This window comes from Columba livia, chromosome 4 (genome assembly GCF_036013475.1).
Source record: "Columba livia isolate bColLiv1 breed racing homer chromosome 4, bColLiv1.pat.W.v2, whole genome shotgun sequence".
NCBI classification, from domain to species: Eukaryota; Metazoa; Chordata; class Aves; order Columbiformes; family Columbidae; genus Columba; species Columba livia.
Genome location: NC_088605.1, coordinates 18225175 through 18241002, shown reverse-complemented (window position 1 = coordinate 18241002; position 15828 = coordinate 18225175). Strand labels below are relative to the sequence as shown.

The following is a 15828-nucleotide window of genomic DNA, read 5'->3' as shown; positions in this document are numbered from 1 at the left end:
TCCTTTTCTGGAAAATTCCTTCCCTTTTGTTTGTTCTTCTGTTAGTATCTTACAGGAAAAAAAAAAGAAAAAAAGTGAGGAGAAAGTACGTGATAATGCTTACAGTCATTATATATTTCCTTCAAGAGTTAGTCAAGGAACTTGAAACTTTTCAAATATGAGACTAAAAATAATTTGGAGGTACACTTTGACAGATACAGCATACAGTTGTCAGTTGTCACAAATTTACAGACCATAATGCTTTCAGTGGAGATACTCATTTCAATTAGTTTCACAGTTGCTGGCAGAGATTGAGATCTTCTCTTTGAAACTTAACAATGAACTCAGCCCCTACACGTCTATTCATCTCATGACTTACTGGTGTTCATGGAGATACTTCACGTTGTGTTCACTAGGGAAAAACTGTCATCTAGCATGTCTTCATAGTAGTGACTGCTTACTTCTGAATTAAGTCTTAAAAATGTAGATGTCGCTGATTAAGCAGCACATAAAAAAGAGCGTGAGTTTAAGCACCCAGTATCAATAATAGTGCAGAGCACCAAATACCTCTAAAGTTCTTCTTTACTCTAAAGATGTCAGTACTGTATTTTGGTGGAATTGTATTGCTCTGTGTGTGTGTCAGTCCCTCCTGTTTGAAACTGGCAGTACCCTGTCCTGTGCTCTCAGCGGGGCTGACAGTGCAACATGCCATCAGTCATGCCAGGCTGGCATTTGATGCACAGTGGATGCTTTCTGCTCTGCCAGCCAGCTGCTCAGTGTAACTCATCTGCTGGTGGAGATATTTGCTGCCACAGAGCTTTCATGTGCATCCGTATGTGATAACTGAGGAATATAAATGTTTATGTACTACAATACATGAGCAGCAAAATATATTCTTTGGCTGCAGCTCACTGCAGTTATTTTTTTTGTGTGCATCTGGACTAAGCATTAGACAGCTTCATACTGGAGTTATGTGAAATTGTTGGATTTTGGTTTCTGGGTAATCACTTACGTTAGAGAAGTAAAATTTGGTGCAGTGCACCATTGAGGATGCTGTGATATTAAATTTAGTGAGGAGACAGCTCTTTTTCTCTTTTCTCCCGTTTGTCCCCTTTTCTTCATGAAGAGATATGAATATAACTGCTATAAACACTGCACAATATAACACAGCGCTTATCATAAAATGTTTTAGTGAGCCAATTCATCAGTTGAGAAAAGAGTGTTCAAAAAAATCCCTCTACTTGGATTTCTTGCTACTGATTTTCTTACTTTTAAAGAGATTTTATATAAAATATTATAATTCCATACTAAATCCTCTACTAAGTTGTCTCCCTGTTACGCTGCAATTCAAGGACACAAAGTAGACATCCATATTTTCAGGTGTGCAGCCTAAGCCTGCAAAACCAGAGCAGAGGGAATAAACACATCATCTGGTGATACTTCTGGATGGTGCAGTTGGACCATTTGGGTCCTGATTACTTCAAAACTTTATAGACAAAATCTTGTTTGTGCTGGACTCAGGGATCTGTTCTGGATCCTAGGAATTTCTGAGTAATTTTAGATCTTTATATTATTTTCTTGGTTAAACTCCTAATCAATTTAAGCAAAATCAGCAATTGTAGGTTTTGTCAGAAAGCAGTGAAATCATCAAATGTCCTTTCTTGATTTCAACAGTATTCATTTCTGACTAGAAATGTCTTTAGATCTATGCTACCTCTGTGCTAAAAATAAACAGTGGTAAATCTTCTAATAAAACAGCAAATCACAAGTGATGTAGCATCAAGGTCAAGTCTTTCAGTCTCATGGAAGTTTATTAGAAGTCTTGGGCCAAACAGCATTTACCTTTGAGTGACAGTCTGAAATGCAGTATCTAACAGAGCCCACATTCTATAGATCAGCTGGACATTTGCACAGTTGCTCTTCACTCCAATTATGTGAATGATTCTCATGTTAACTTTCAAGTAAGAGAATTTATTCAACCCAGTCAATTCCATTGTGAAATATACTTAAAGGACCTTAGATACGGTGAGTGTAACAGAAAAAATAGGAGCCAATAACTCAGAAGACAGCATGATTCAGTAAACACAGCATGAAACTAGAAGTCTAAAGACTCGAGTCGTTTGGCTCTCTGGATGGTTTATTAACTGCCACACACCTTTAAAAGCCCTAACTATCACACTAAAAAGCCGCCTGAGTTGCAAGAGAGCATTATGCCATTGCTTCGCTGCCTGCATGGGCTCCACATTGACAACTGCTTAATTTAATGTCTCTGGTCTGACAGCCAAAACCTTTTAGAGTGTCCCTGGCTATCTGAGAGATTGCTTCTCAGCTTCTGATCAAAGCCTCCTCAAACACGCCCTGGGAACAAAGTGGGGAGCACCAGTAGGGGGGCTGGTGGCTGTGGGAAACTGAACTTTCCCAGGATCTGGAGATAGCAAAGTTCGTTCTTACAGGAAACAATATTGAATGCTGAATTCCTCAGTGTTAAGAGTGAAATGGGTGTTCTGTGGGCAGAATTTGTGTGAGACAGTCTTCCTCTCTGTGACCAAGCTCCATATGTGTCAAGTGGAAATGACACTAACCTCATGCCTGAAAGAACACTGATCTAGGAAGCACTCCGTGTGGTATTTCTGACAACTATTTACTTGTTCCATTTATACATCTCTGACCAGAGACTGAAGCCGGTCCCTTTTCTGTTAATGTAACTGTCTCAAAACTTAACAGTCCATTAACAGGCTAGAAGCTTATACACAGGGATCAATTCTTTTTTTCTGTTTCTTATCTCGAAGTAGTATAGTTATCCAGATTTGAATCTCATGTCTTGCCTAATACTTGATCAAATAACCACACCGAATCTCATTTCCAAAAAATTTGCTGCACTTCCAGTAGTGTTGAAAATAAATAAATCAAGTCATAGAGCATCTGCTTCACTGAACAAGAGATGTAGTGCCATCCCCTGTAATGGAGCCCAAGTTATAACAGCCTTATTTTCTTATTCTGTTCTCAGAAGCTGCAGCTATGGAACAAAGACAAATTTTATGTGCCATAAACTTAGCAGGTTTTGCAAGAAGTTTTTATTCCCAGCAGTTTCAGCCTTAATGAATCTCCATAAGGAATGATACAACTATGAGAAATTAAATCTCTTTCTTAGGCCTACCCTGTATGATAGATAACTCTTTTTTAGATATGTCTAGTTATCTTTTCCCATTCTTGTTATCTGTTTTAAGTAGGAAATATCTTCTGCTTCTTTTTTGCTTCTCTATACTGTTCATGTTTTCACAAAAATATGCTAGCAAATATCAATCACCATTTATTTTGGTTTATCTCAGTGTTCAGTTCCAATTACTTGATTTATGCTGCAAATTTTAGATATACCGCCAAAAGCAATGTATCAAGTACCCACATATGAGACCAGGAGAGCTTCAGAACAGTCCAAAGGAGATTTATGTAGTTTATTTAGATTTTTTGCTGTGCTAAAAAAAGTTATCAGTTCATATTCCTGAGTAAACTTCAAATTCCATTCAGATGCTTTTCTCACATATTTTTACTGAATTATAGAAACAATATGTCTTTGTAAGTAGCAAGGGAACTTCCTGTCTTATGGAACTGTCCATTCCTCCTTCTCACAGGTATTTAGGTTGATGGCTCAAAGTATTGCCACGAAGTACACTCTGGCCCTTCCGTGATCACCATGAACAGCAGAGCTCTAGTGATCAAGTATCTTCTCTATATTCTAGATCCATGATCTGGGGAGACCTTTGGGCAACAGAATAAAGGAGGTGTCAGTGTGGTGTGCTGACAGGCTGGACAACAGTAGATGTGACAGTGAGGTTTTGGTACCTAGAGACAGGAGCCTGTGACAGACACTGAATGCCAGGGAGCCTCCAGGACGAGGCACAGGGCCCTCACTGTGTGAACAGGGAAGAGGCATTTTTTACTAAGGACCACATCTCCTTTGCACTCACAGCAGCTTCATACACATCATTGCCTCGATTGCTTCTGATAAATATTTATGCAGGTATGCACTTTTGTTCTTGTGTTTCCAAAGCTGGGGCCCTTCTGAGAGTTGTGAGTAGTAGAGAAAGCAGTAGTAGAGAAAGCAAAAGCCTGTGTTCAAGGATGAATGTATTGTTATGTAAAATATAAATAATGAGCACAATATTTGATTTCCAGTTTCTAACCTGCTCCCCACAGAATTTTATGCTCTTTGGCATTTCTTTGAGCTAACAGAATTCTGCAGGAGCTGAAATTCCTTGGTGCTTTTCATTGTACTTGGCACTAACTAAATATTTATCTGTCTGCCTTTACCATTGCATGTCTTTGAAAGAAACCAAGAACTGCCACTCTGAAGAATACTGGAATAACATGAGTTAGGACACACTTTTCGGCTGATTGTCTTTCATTCAGACATGTGTCCTGGGAATGCAAAACTCACGGAGTTCTTACTTCATGATTAAAATGAAATTTTGATTTGCTGTCAATACTTAGTATCAACATCCGTCTTTCTGACGAACATAAAAAAAATCAGATCAGCATTTTAGTTCGAATATAGTTCTTTTTTTTTGTCCCTGACACACTGAGGTTGCTTCATAAATACCTTGTGCTTTCTCATTTTAGGCTTTCTCATTTTCACTTATGGCTATAAAATATTAATAATCATGATCATCAAATTATAGAACCATTTCAGTTGGAAGGGATCCTGAAGACCATCAAGTCCAACCATAACCTAAGTCTAGCACTAAACCGTGTCCCTAAGAACCTCATCTATACATCATTTAAACACCTCCAGGGATGGTGACTCAACCACTCCTCTGGGCAGCCTGTTCCAATGCCTGACAACCCTTTCCATGAAGAATTTTTTCCCAGTATTCAATCTGAACCTTCCCTGGTGCAACTTGAGGCCATTTCCTCTAATTCTGTCACGTGCAACATGGGAGAAGAGACCAACACCCCCCATGCTACAACCTTCTTTCAGGTAGTTGTAGGCAGCGATAAGGTCTCCTCTCAGCTTCCTTTTCTCCAGGCTTAACAGTCCCAGTTCTCTCAGCCACTCCTCATAAAACTTGTTCTCTAGACCCCTCACCTGCTCATTGCCCTTCTCTGAACTCTGAACAAGGTGCAAGCCTGCTAACATTTGGCAGAGGGTTGTTAGTACAGTTGCTTCCTCAGTGAATCTTCCACTCTTTAAGGATACAAGGAGCTTTCAGAGAAAACAAAAGCAACAACTGAACTTCTAAATTCTAACTAAATTCTAATAAAGGCCTCCATGGTTTTAAAGTATGGAATTGACTTACACTCAAATATTTCTGTTAAGGACTGCTCATGTCCTTCATTCTGCTCAAATAAGGCCAGGGACTCATCCATACAGTTTGGTGTCTCAGGCTTCGGGGTGAGCTTTTAAGTTCACATCTTTAGTTATGTTGTTTACTGTTGACTTCCTGCCAGTGCTAATAATAGGAAACTAAAAATTACACTAGTTAGCGGGCATTGCTAAACAAAGAAATGTGCTGATTAAAAGCATTGCTGGCATCTCGCCCACTGCATTGTGGAAGCAGCCAAAGTGTTGATTGTTATTTACTGTGTGAAGCCACACACACTGGATGTGAGCCAGTTCCTTTATTTCTGCTTGTTTTCCTCTGAAACTGCCATAGGGGTGTCAAGAGGCTTTTGTTCATTAGAGCATCTTCCAGTGGGAGGCTCAAAATCTTGTACATCCTCACTGTGCTGTTGGGAAGCATTACCATAATTCTTCTATAGATGGCTAAATAGAAGCAAGAAGTTTTGTGTTTTACCTGATGAGACAAGGTTTGAGAGGAGTTTTTAGATGTATTTTAACCAATGGATGTCAATGGAGATTGATGGTTTGTAATCCACTGACTTCTACGTTGTTCCTAGAAATGTAGACAGTTGCCACTGAGCTATAGAATGAGTCTACAGCTTATGTGACAGAAATGATAATGCAGCAACCCAAAGCATTGCCGCTGTGAGCCTTTAACTGAAATAATTCCACTATAATTTAGATCAGGGAGCAAAGATCAAAAAGAAGGATGTCCCTCTAGACCCAGTAATTAGCGCACTCTGTTTTGAGACGCCTCCTACGCTCTAGGACCTCCTTGAAAAACTGCTTATGCTTTACACCTGTAACCATAAATAGGCAAAGACATAGGAAGGCTTTAGAGTGGGGACGAAAGACTATTTGAGACAACCGTCCCTAACCATTTCACCAAAAACCCCTTCCTTTTTTATTTCTTTATATGTCTTTCATCTCAAGCAACTTCTACAAAGCATAAATAAAGTATTTCTTCATCTCCAATGCTAGCTCTAATGGCTCACAAATATATTTAAGTGTACAAGGCTAATGTGTTATTTAATGTTCTGAACTATAGGGCTTAATTCTGCAATAATTGAAAACAATAGCAAGCTATTTGGGGAAGAAATTTTGGCCCTCTTGAAGTCATCAGCTAAGTTTGATCTGAGATATATAATACCTTTCGTTAACATATTTCATCGTTCATCATTGTTTGGTTACAGCATCTCTCTATTTGATTGTATAGAAGTTATTTTTTTAAATGTAAGCCAAGAACTGTTTCAATTATTACAACTGTTTCAACTGTTTCAAGAAAAGGTGTTCTCAAAGCTTTTTTCTGTAGCCCATTCCTGAGAAAACTAAGATGAGAAACCAAGTCAGAAAAAAAAAAAAAAAAAGAAAAAAGAACTAATTCAGTTTCAATAGACAGGAGGTTAAATTAATAGCTGTCCCTTTCCTGATAACACAAAAAGTAGAAGTGATAATTGAAATTAAAAACATCCGCAGTTTTCAATGTAATTGAACACAGTTTATTCATTAAAGAGAATGACTGAAAATCCATCAAGCTGAAAATAGATCATTATAAACATATTCATGTTTATAATGTATATTGTTGCATGTAGTAGGAATAATATTTCACAGATGAAAAGAATATTAATACTGTCCTGAAAATTAAATTTTTCATAAGATTAATTTCAAGCAGTGTAATAAATAAAAATAATAATAATAAAAACATACCACCTTGTATTTTGAGCTTTTAACATTTCTACTCTGAGTATCTTCATGTGTCTTACACATATTAATGTATGGGGACTCTCAGTCCTCCTACAAAGTAGGAAAGGCCTCACTAACATACTAATTAATCTTCATTTTACTCCAGGAAGCTTTTTAAGAATTATATTAAATAATATAAATTATATTAAATTCTTTCATCTATAACTGTGTTTTAAGTACACTTTGTCCTATCATGTGTATGTGTTCTACTTTAAATAGACATAGTGTAATTATAGAGCATGAATTATGCTCAAATAGGGAAAAAAATCCCTAATTTAGTCCATTTCTGGTTTCTGTGGTGTACCCAGATCCATATTAACTTGAAAGTTCTTTGTTTATCAGTACAGTATTAATAATATATTGATTAAAATAGGTAGAGAATATAATTTTAAAATGTTAGGAATTTTAGCAAAATATTTCAATTTTTTAAGGGAATATGAAAATTGATTTGAGTAAAAAATTCATGTTTCTGAGTTGTCTGAGAAATTATCTTCTGTCTCTGAGAAAATTACCTGATATTCTATTAATGGGTAAGTGGCATGAAGAAGGTGGCAGCTCTGTTTGTTGGCTGGGTCAGCTGGTAATCTGGCTACTAAACCAGTGTAACAGGTTGTAAAACTGGAGGGGGATCCCCTGTCTAACAGAAAGAAAGAAATGCCACTTTCTTATTTATATTGTGGTTTATGTCTTCTATCTGAGATGTTGTGAAGCCTCACTTAAATGGCTTCATCTGCAGAGATCACCCTCACAACAAACACTTGGCCTTTGAGCCTGTTTGGTTGCCGTGTATGAACAGGGATCCAACACACACATCTTTAAAACTTTATTTTACTCATCTCTTCCAGTGCAGCCTGCCTCTGCTCACCTCCCCATCTCTGCACATTTCTTGGTAATGAGCAACAGCTCCTTTAACAGCTTTTCAAAAGAAAGGCAGGTAAGGCCTGGACTTGTTCCATTATATCACAGGCCTGGCCAGACCCCAAAATGATAGGTTTAAAGACAGAATAAAACCAATTGTCAGCCTTCGTGAGTAGTTTGAGACACTGTCTTGCCAGTCATCATCCCAGTCCTTTGACAAACTGGCTTTTATGGTAGGTGAATAGCAAAGATCAAGAGGAACACTGCAGTGGCGGAATAATATAATGGCCTCATCAAAAGGGCCAAAGTAAGTATCTCTTCTTTAGGCATTGCAATTATCTCATACATTCATTGATTTCCTAAAAACTTCCTCAAAGCTCCCATTTGATGTGTTGGGGTGTTGAATGAAAAATCTATACAATACATTCGTCTAGTTTCAAAAAGAGGTGTTAAATAGCAGGAGCTGACAGTACAGCACTCCAGAAGATACCAGTTCAAAGAAGCTGTTCAGAAAAATGACTGTAATAGATTAAAAAGATATGTTCTTTTTTTTTCTTTTAATTCACAGGAGAAACAACCCCTTTAAATTTTACCAACAACTAATGGAAAATATTTTGCTTATTGTTGGACTCCTGTGAATTCATTGTCGTCTTGGGGGGAATCTAACTATGGCAGGAAAACTGCTGCTCTTCTCTCCCTACATCATCCTCTGTTATTTCTTCTTCTAAAGTATTTAGAACAAAGGAAAAGAAAGAAGAAAAGGAGCATAAATATGTCTGGGATTATTTATAATCTGTGTTAATGAGAAAAGAAAAATATCTTTTGAACTATCTGGCTATTCCCAGGTTAGTTTTCCCAGTCTTAATTTCTAGTCCTTTGTTCAGCCACATTTCAAGTATTTCAAGAGAGAGGGTTTCTGTGAATTATTGTTTTTGAGGTTGCTTCACAGGCTAGTGCACAGCATCTCTTTTAAGCATATCTTTTGAGATGTTTTTCAGACTGCATATGGTTTTCCTTTAATGACATCAAAACCTTCTTTCCCCCAGAAACCTAATTTTGTTTCTATCATTTACTTTGAAGTCCTGCTAAAATAATTTCACTTTTACTAGATGCTGCAGGTTTGTTTTTTTTTCCCTGCTCTTGTTGTTTCTCCTGTGTTGTCCAATAAATGTGATCTGAACTCCAGCAGTGACACCAAGCCCCTTTTTCACAAAATCACTGCTGATATGTCTTCTGCTTTTTCACTGGGGAAAAAAATAATAAAAAAACAGACTGTCAAAAGAGAACCCTGCGTTCTAGGAGCACTTTCAAAACACTAAGTTAATGGCACTAGCACTTCCTTCAAAATATATACGCAATGAAATATATTCCTGGTGAATATATTAAGGACAAGCAGATGTATATTTACTGCAGAGAAATGAGTTACAAAATTACAAATTTGTTTGTTTAACTTACAATAAATTACAAACATTTAGTCTCAGTATGCAGCTCTAAGGTGGGTCAAAACTTGATCCTAGCCCTATTGAGAATTGGTAAATACATCTTTAATGCTAAAGGTATTCCTAATTAAAATCAATACAATACTGATTAATTAATGCATTGAATTATATAAATGCATTAAACAAAATATCACTCATCTTGATGCCCTGACGCTGGGGTTGAGGCTCTCCTGGGACAGCCCTGGGAGGGGCCAGGACAGTGTGTCCCTTCCTCTCTGTCCTTAATTTGGGTTCCCACTTACCTTTGTGCCTCTGTGCTTCTTTGAGCTTGTGGAGCTGGGCCTTTGGTGGGCCGATGGCTCCTGGGATGTCCTGAAATCAGCCACAACAAGACGTTATTTGGGTTCCCCAACCTGCCATTGTCACTTTGTGGTCCTCTGTGGGTGCCCAGACAAGCTTTTATCACATAACAAAATCCAGCATTCTGCCAGGAGCAGCATGCTTATAATCAGTTTTATTAAATATAAATAAAATATAAACATTTAGTCTAGAAGTGTATTAACTTGTGTTTTTGTTTTCTATTCTGTTTGAAGTATATTTAGTGGTCTGCAGACACAACTAAATTATTTATAGTGTGTCAGCTGGATATGGGTTAAATTTCAAAGCTCTAAAGGCATAATGAAACTGTAAAAAGTCAATTCCTGCATTGACCCTAGAGGACTAAGACACAGCAGCCATTTAATTCTCTTCTTCCTACCTATCAGTTCGCATGTGCAGACCGACATCAGGACGTTACCCACTACCATTAATTTATTTGCAATTAAATAAAACGCCTAGTCAAAATAAAACTTACTTCCATCAATGGCATATGTCGGGGTGTCAAACTCATTTTCACCGGGGGCCACATCAGCCTCGCGGTTGCCTTCAAAGGGCTGAAGGTAATTTTAGGACTGTATAAAATTCAGCCCTTTGAAGACAACTGCGAGGCTGATGTGGCCCCCGGTGAAAATGAGTTTGACATCCCTGGCATCCATGCTTACTTATATGGTCTTTGAATGGTTTTCTTTAATGTCCAAATAAGTAATTTTTCAGTATTGCTTCTGCTTGACAAACTAAGATTACCCCTTTCCCACGGCCCACAAGCAGTGCAGTTGCTGAGAGAGCACTGGGAGAATTTACCATATCAATGTAACATGATGCTACTGCTTACACTCCCTCATGCTGGCAATCCCGAATTGCACCTGCTATTTTTCCAGGAAAGGGTGTTCTCACTGCATTCTTTCTCTGGCTGATGCTACAGAAACAGCACAAGGCACCATCTGACACAAAGTGAGAATGCAGAATATTAGGAAAGTTATTCTTTCATGCTTTTCACAGACTATACCTGTTCTTAAAAGTGAGCTGGGATTTTGGTTCTTTCTGACTGGAAATTTGCATCTATTTGATGTCTTTTTGGTTTGATCTTGAACTATTATGTCTGACAAATGGGGTACTATTTGGTGATAGCCTGATTAAAGGTTATCTGTGTTTCAAGGCATAGTGGGATCATGTTAGATATGTTTCACTAAAGTCCTTACCTCTTCCATCCTCGGAGGGGCTGTTTGTAGCTTAGTTTCTTATGTGTGTCACTTTTGACACATATTTTATTTTGGAGTAGGATCAAGAGAGGAGTATTTGTAAACTAGGTATCACTGGTCTTGTTTCAGATCATTTATATAGTGCTTAAATACTTCAGCAAATGAGTTTTCAGATCACTTAAGTTCCCTTGTTAAATTTTCTATAAGCCTAGAAAAAACACTGTACATCTCAAGTATAAACTTTGCTGATAGAACACATTACTGTATCCACACTAAAAAAAAATCCTTCTATATGATAAAACATTGACAAATATTTTGCTGGTAATTTTGCTGAGAAGTATTACTACATAGCCGCTGATGTCTTGCTGTGGAAGGCCAATATAGGCTGAATACATATCAATGTGTCCTGATTAAACACTATTTTATTTTTCTGAATAAAAGTAGATGTTTAGTCCAAAAATACTAGTTGTATTTCTTAGTGGGAAAAATTAATTTAGTTTTGCAACCCATGAAAGTCACATAATTATTTGACTCAGTTTTCTACAAACAAGAGTCATAAGAAGGCCTGTGTTTTGACCACATACATCAGAACAAACATGAGATATAGCAAGTTCAAATCAACCTTAGGTATGCAGCTTTGGAAGTGGGGAGTGCATAAAATTAAAAGTTAATTTTTATAAACCTTAAAAACATTAAAGACCAAAAAAAATGCAAGCTTCAGAACATACTGTATGAAGCCTCTGACCCACACCCTTCTGTCCTGGTCAGTATGTCCTTGTTCACAATGGCAAATTATCAAGGTCTGCTTATCAAACAAAGCCTCTCATCTCATCCCTTAGAAAAGCTCTGCCACATACACAGGCAGCTTTCCCAGGCTGTTCAGCAGCCCAGATTTTCAGTGAAATTAAGGGGTCTCTCAAGCATCACCACACTTCAGGGTACCAAGAAAAGTGAACAAGTTTTTCCTGATGTCTCATGTGAGGCCACAAACCTCAGACTGTGGGCAGTGAACTTTGTTGACTGCCCCTGCTAAAGGTTTGGTTCCTTTATCTCTGTTGCTGCCCTTCAGATGGGCTGCTGTTAGCTCATCCCTTGGTGATGGTCTAGACTATCTCTCAGCTCCCTCAGTCTCTCCTCATTGGCCATGTGCTCTCATCCTTAGTAGTCTTCATGGCTTTCTGCTGAACTTTCTTCAGTTCCTCCATGCCACTAGGAGGGTCCCAAGACTGTCCTGAGCAGAGAGCAAGAATAACTCCCTAAGTACACTGGCCTTAGCCCAGTAGGTAGTTTGTCTTATTTGCTGTAAGAATTCTTTGTTGGCTCATACTCAGCTTCACATCAACTGACACCCCATGTCCTTGTTGGCAGCACTGCCATTCAGCTGGTCAGTTCACAACTGGTGCTGGCACAAGGGGTGGGTTCTTCCCAGACACAGCAAGTGGCAAATTTTGTTGAGCTTCATGAGGTGTCTGTTGGCCCAGATTTCATTATTAATCTAGCCTAGATTGTGTTACTAGATCAAGGCCATTTGTTAAATTATTATCTTGTTTTGATCAAAGCCCTTTTATACTCAAATGAAAAATTAGGAACTTGACTACATGTGAAAAGCCACTGTGGGTTTATGTTGTGGGATTTCTAGTAGAATTAGCTTTAAAGTATGTGCATGCTATTTCAGAATTACACATGTGTTCTTCCATGAAGTTTTGTGCTTATGCAAAATAAAAATTTTCAGTACATTAAAAAAAAAAATAAATAAAGAAAATAATATCAATTAGAGACAATTAAGTCAATGCACAAGAACATATATCTAAATGAAGCAGAATGAAAACTGACATCAGATAAAGCATGGGATGGAGAACCTGTCATGCAAAAGCCTGTAATTAAAATATATTTAAAATTGCCAAAGCTCCTAATACAGCTTAATCAATCATGCAAAATTGTTTGTTATGCAGACAAAAGTCTTTGAGTTTGTTTCTCCTTCATCCTCTTTCCTACATTTCATTATTTCTCTCTTTTTTGTGTCTTTTGGGGTTGGCTACTTGTCTAAAAAGGATGTTGATTAGGTAGTAAAGAAGAATCCAGCTATTGCAGTATTCTTAGAAATACCAAAAAAAAAGACAGCTTAGACAGCATGAAGCTTGTAAATAATTTATGGGTTTTGGAGTGGTTCATAAGACCATGTGCTGGAGGTGTAATTTCTCAGCAGTAAAATCACAAGCGAGATCATCAAAAGGCAGAATCAAATTTATTATTCTCTGTCAGTTCTTGCTGTCGGTTTATATTATTTTCTCTTTAAGGAAGGAGTACTAGACTCAGGAAAAACAGTTCAAAATGAACTTTTCCTCCTTTTTATTCTCCAGAAGGAAAATATAATACATCATTAATGCAATTTTAAAAGCCTGTCAAACAGAAAATTTCTGTAACAAAATAAATTATGTACAGCTGTAAAAGTGTATAGGGAATGGTTTAAATAAGCCTCACATTTTTCTTTCAAACTATTTAATTATTTTCCTCTCTTTTATAAGAGTTTAATGAAAAGTTGGAAAGATTTTTTAATTATAGTTGCTACAATGGCAGAAGTCAGCAATAACTTGACGTAAAGCCATGGGGCATACTTAACAATTACAATATTAAGTCTCTTTCTCTGAACTAGAGAAATCTCATGATAATCAAAATAAAGTCATAACTCTTTATGAGTAAAGAAAAGGGTGGTCTTGGAGGTAAATTATGCTGGCTGCATATATATTTTGACTAAAATTATTTAAGAACAGAGGTGTTCACCATCTTGTAGAGTCTCAGAGGAAATTTCCATGCTAAGGAAAGAAAAGTTCAAACTGATAATTCTGACAAGAGTAATTGGTCAGTATCACAGGATTTCTAATGAATATCATTAAGGTACCATTACTACAGACCTCCAAGGATGGAAAAGGTAAGGTGTTATGGGCAATGCTATAGTAAAGAGCAGAGGAAAAAAATACAGGGAGTAAACCTAGAAAAACTCAAGAGTTCATTCCTGGCTCTACTAATAGGTAATTCTGTAAAAGTAGGTTGCCTTTTTGAACAATGTTTCTTTCAAACAGTATGGTGAAACCCTAACCCTAACTGCCTACTGCCATAATGAGGTATGTAGATCTCTAAACAGGCTGCTAACTTATTTTGAACTAACAAATAATAAATTAGACATATTTTTCCAGAGTACATTTAATTCTCCTCTAACATCACAACACTCAAATGCGGTCAGGAAATGGGAGCCTTATTTTGCACAGCTTTAGGCTAAGGATTGACACTGTTGCAGACATTGGTATTTCCTGTAAAACGGAAGAGAACTCTTTGTAAAATGAGGATGTTTTAAATGTCTTACTCATCCAAAGAAAAATTGCTTTACATCTTCATAAGCCATAGAGTTAGATGAACTTAAATGCACATTTTGTCATTCATTATTTATTGAGCTTCTCAGGAGGGGAAAAAAAGAAAAAAAGGGCAAGATCTGAATTTTACAGATTCAAATATGCCTTGCTTTTTGCCTGAAAATAAATGAAATGTAGAACAGAAAGAAGCCTTGCCTTCTTTTTCTAAATTCTGAAATACTGCATTGTCCTTTCACACTCCCACTCATCTCAGGGAGAAGGCTGTGTTATTCTTCCTTGGGCAGATCTGGGAATCATGTAGAATATATACCAATGTATGTTTGGTAGAAGAACTTATGAAATACCTTACATTTTCTACATTGAATAACCGTAATGTTTTATCAGTGAGTACCTGAACACTTCACTGATGTTTTCTTTATTGTACTCCAAATACAAATAAAAATATGGCTCTTTCGCATGAACTTACACAATTCTAGAAGGCTTCACATAAAAGGACAAGCAGCGTAGTAAACCTGCTAGGGACCACAGAGACAGTAGACCACAGAGACAGTAGACCACTGATTACCACTGATTACAGTATTTTTAGAAAGGTGGTAATGCAGAGAGAGATGTTTTAGAATGCTGTCACACCCAAATACATGATAGTCAGGGAGATTCCACCTCAACTAACAGATTGCTCCTTACCTGACAAAGGGTAGAGAAGCTAGATTCATTTCACTGTTCCTCCCATTCCCCAAAGGCTTTGGTTTGAAAGGCAGTGTGACCCAGCAGTCAGTATACATCTGGTGTTACAAAGACCTGTTCTCTAATTCTGCCTCTGTCGGTGACAGCCCCTGTGACCAGGAACAAATAATTTTGTTCTTCTGTCTCTGTGGTTGCTGTTTCTCCTGATCAAACAGAATTGTTTCTTACTACGTGTTTGCACATGCTTAGTTATGGTGAAGTGCTGATTTTGGCTGAGGATAAGTGACATAAATCAAAATAGTCCTAGATCTACAGATCTGACGTGTTTTTCAGGTGGTGCATTCATCCCCCAATTAGCAAGATTACATTATTTGTTTCTTAGCAGAAGCTGTCAGAACTATGAATATCTCAGTGTTCCTTATTCAGTCTAACAGAAATATTATTGGCTTTCACAGCAAAAGCTGTTATTATACTGATAAAAGATGTTACACTGTTCTTTATCTTCATTTATAGCTATTTCATTTCCCCAGTTTAAGACCAGGAGCACATAAGTTTGAGCTATCAGTCCAAATAGCACAGTAATAGACAAAAATAAATGTATGACCCTTAACACTTAATTTGTCTCTTCTTACCTTTGTTTCTAGAAATACTTTCCTCTTAAAGAGCTTTCCAGATTTTTTTCACCCTCTGTGTTAAAGAGAAATTAAGGCAAAAAAGAAATTAAGTGCATTGCCCAAAGCCACCTGCTCAGTGTGGTAAATGCAAGACTTGAAGCTGGCTAGCTGGTCTTTGATATTTACAGTAAACAACACAGTGTTCCTTCTGCTTTTCCTGCATCTTTC

At 37.4% G+C, this 15828-nt stretch overlaps 1 protein-coding gene across 8 annotated transcripts in view; it reads left to right on the top strand.

The window, feature by feature from the left end:
* Positions 1-15828, top strand: part of KCNIP4 (potassium voltage-gated channel interacting protein 4) — a 418880-nt gene that overhangs the window by 383919 nt on the left and 19133 nt on the right. The window lies entirely within an intron of this gene.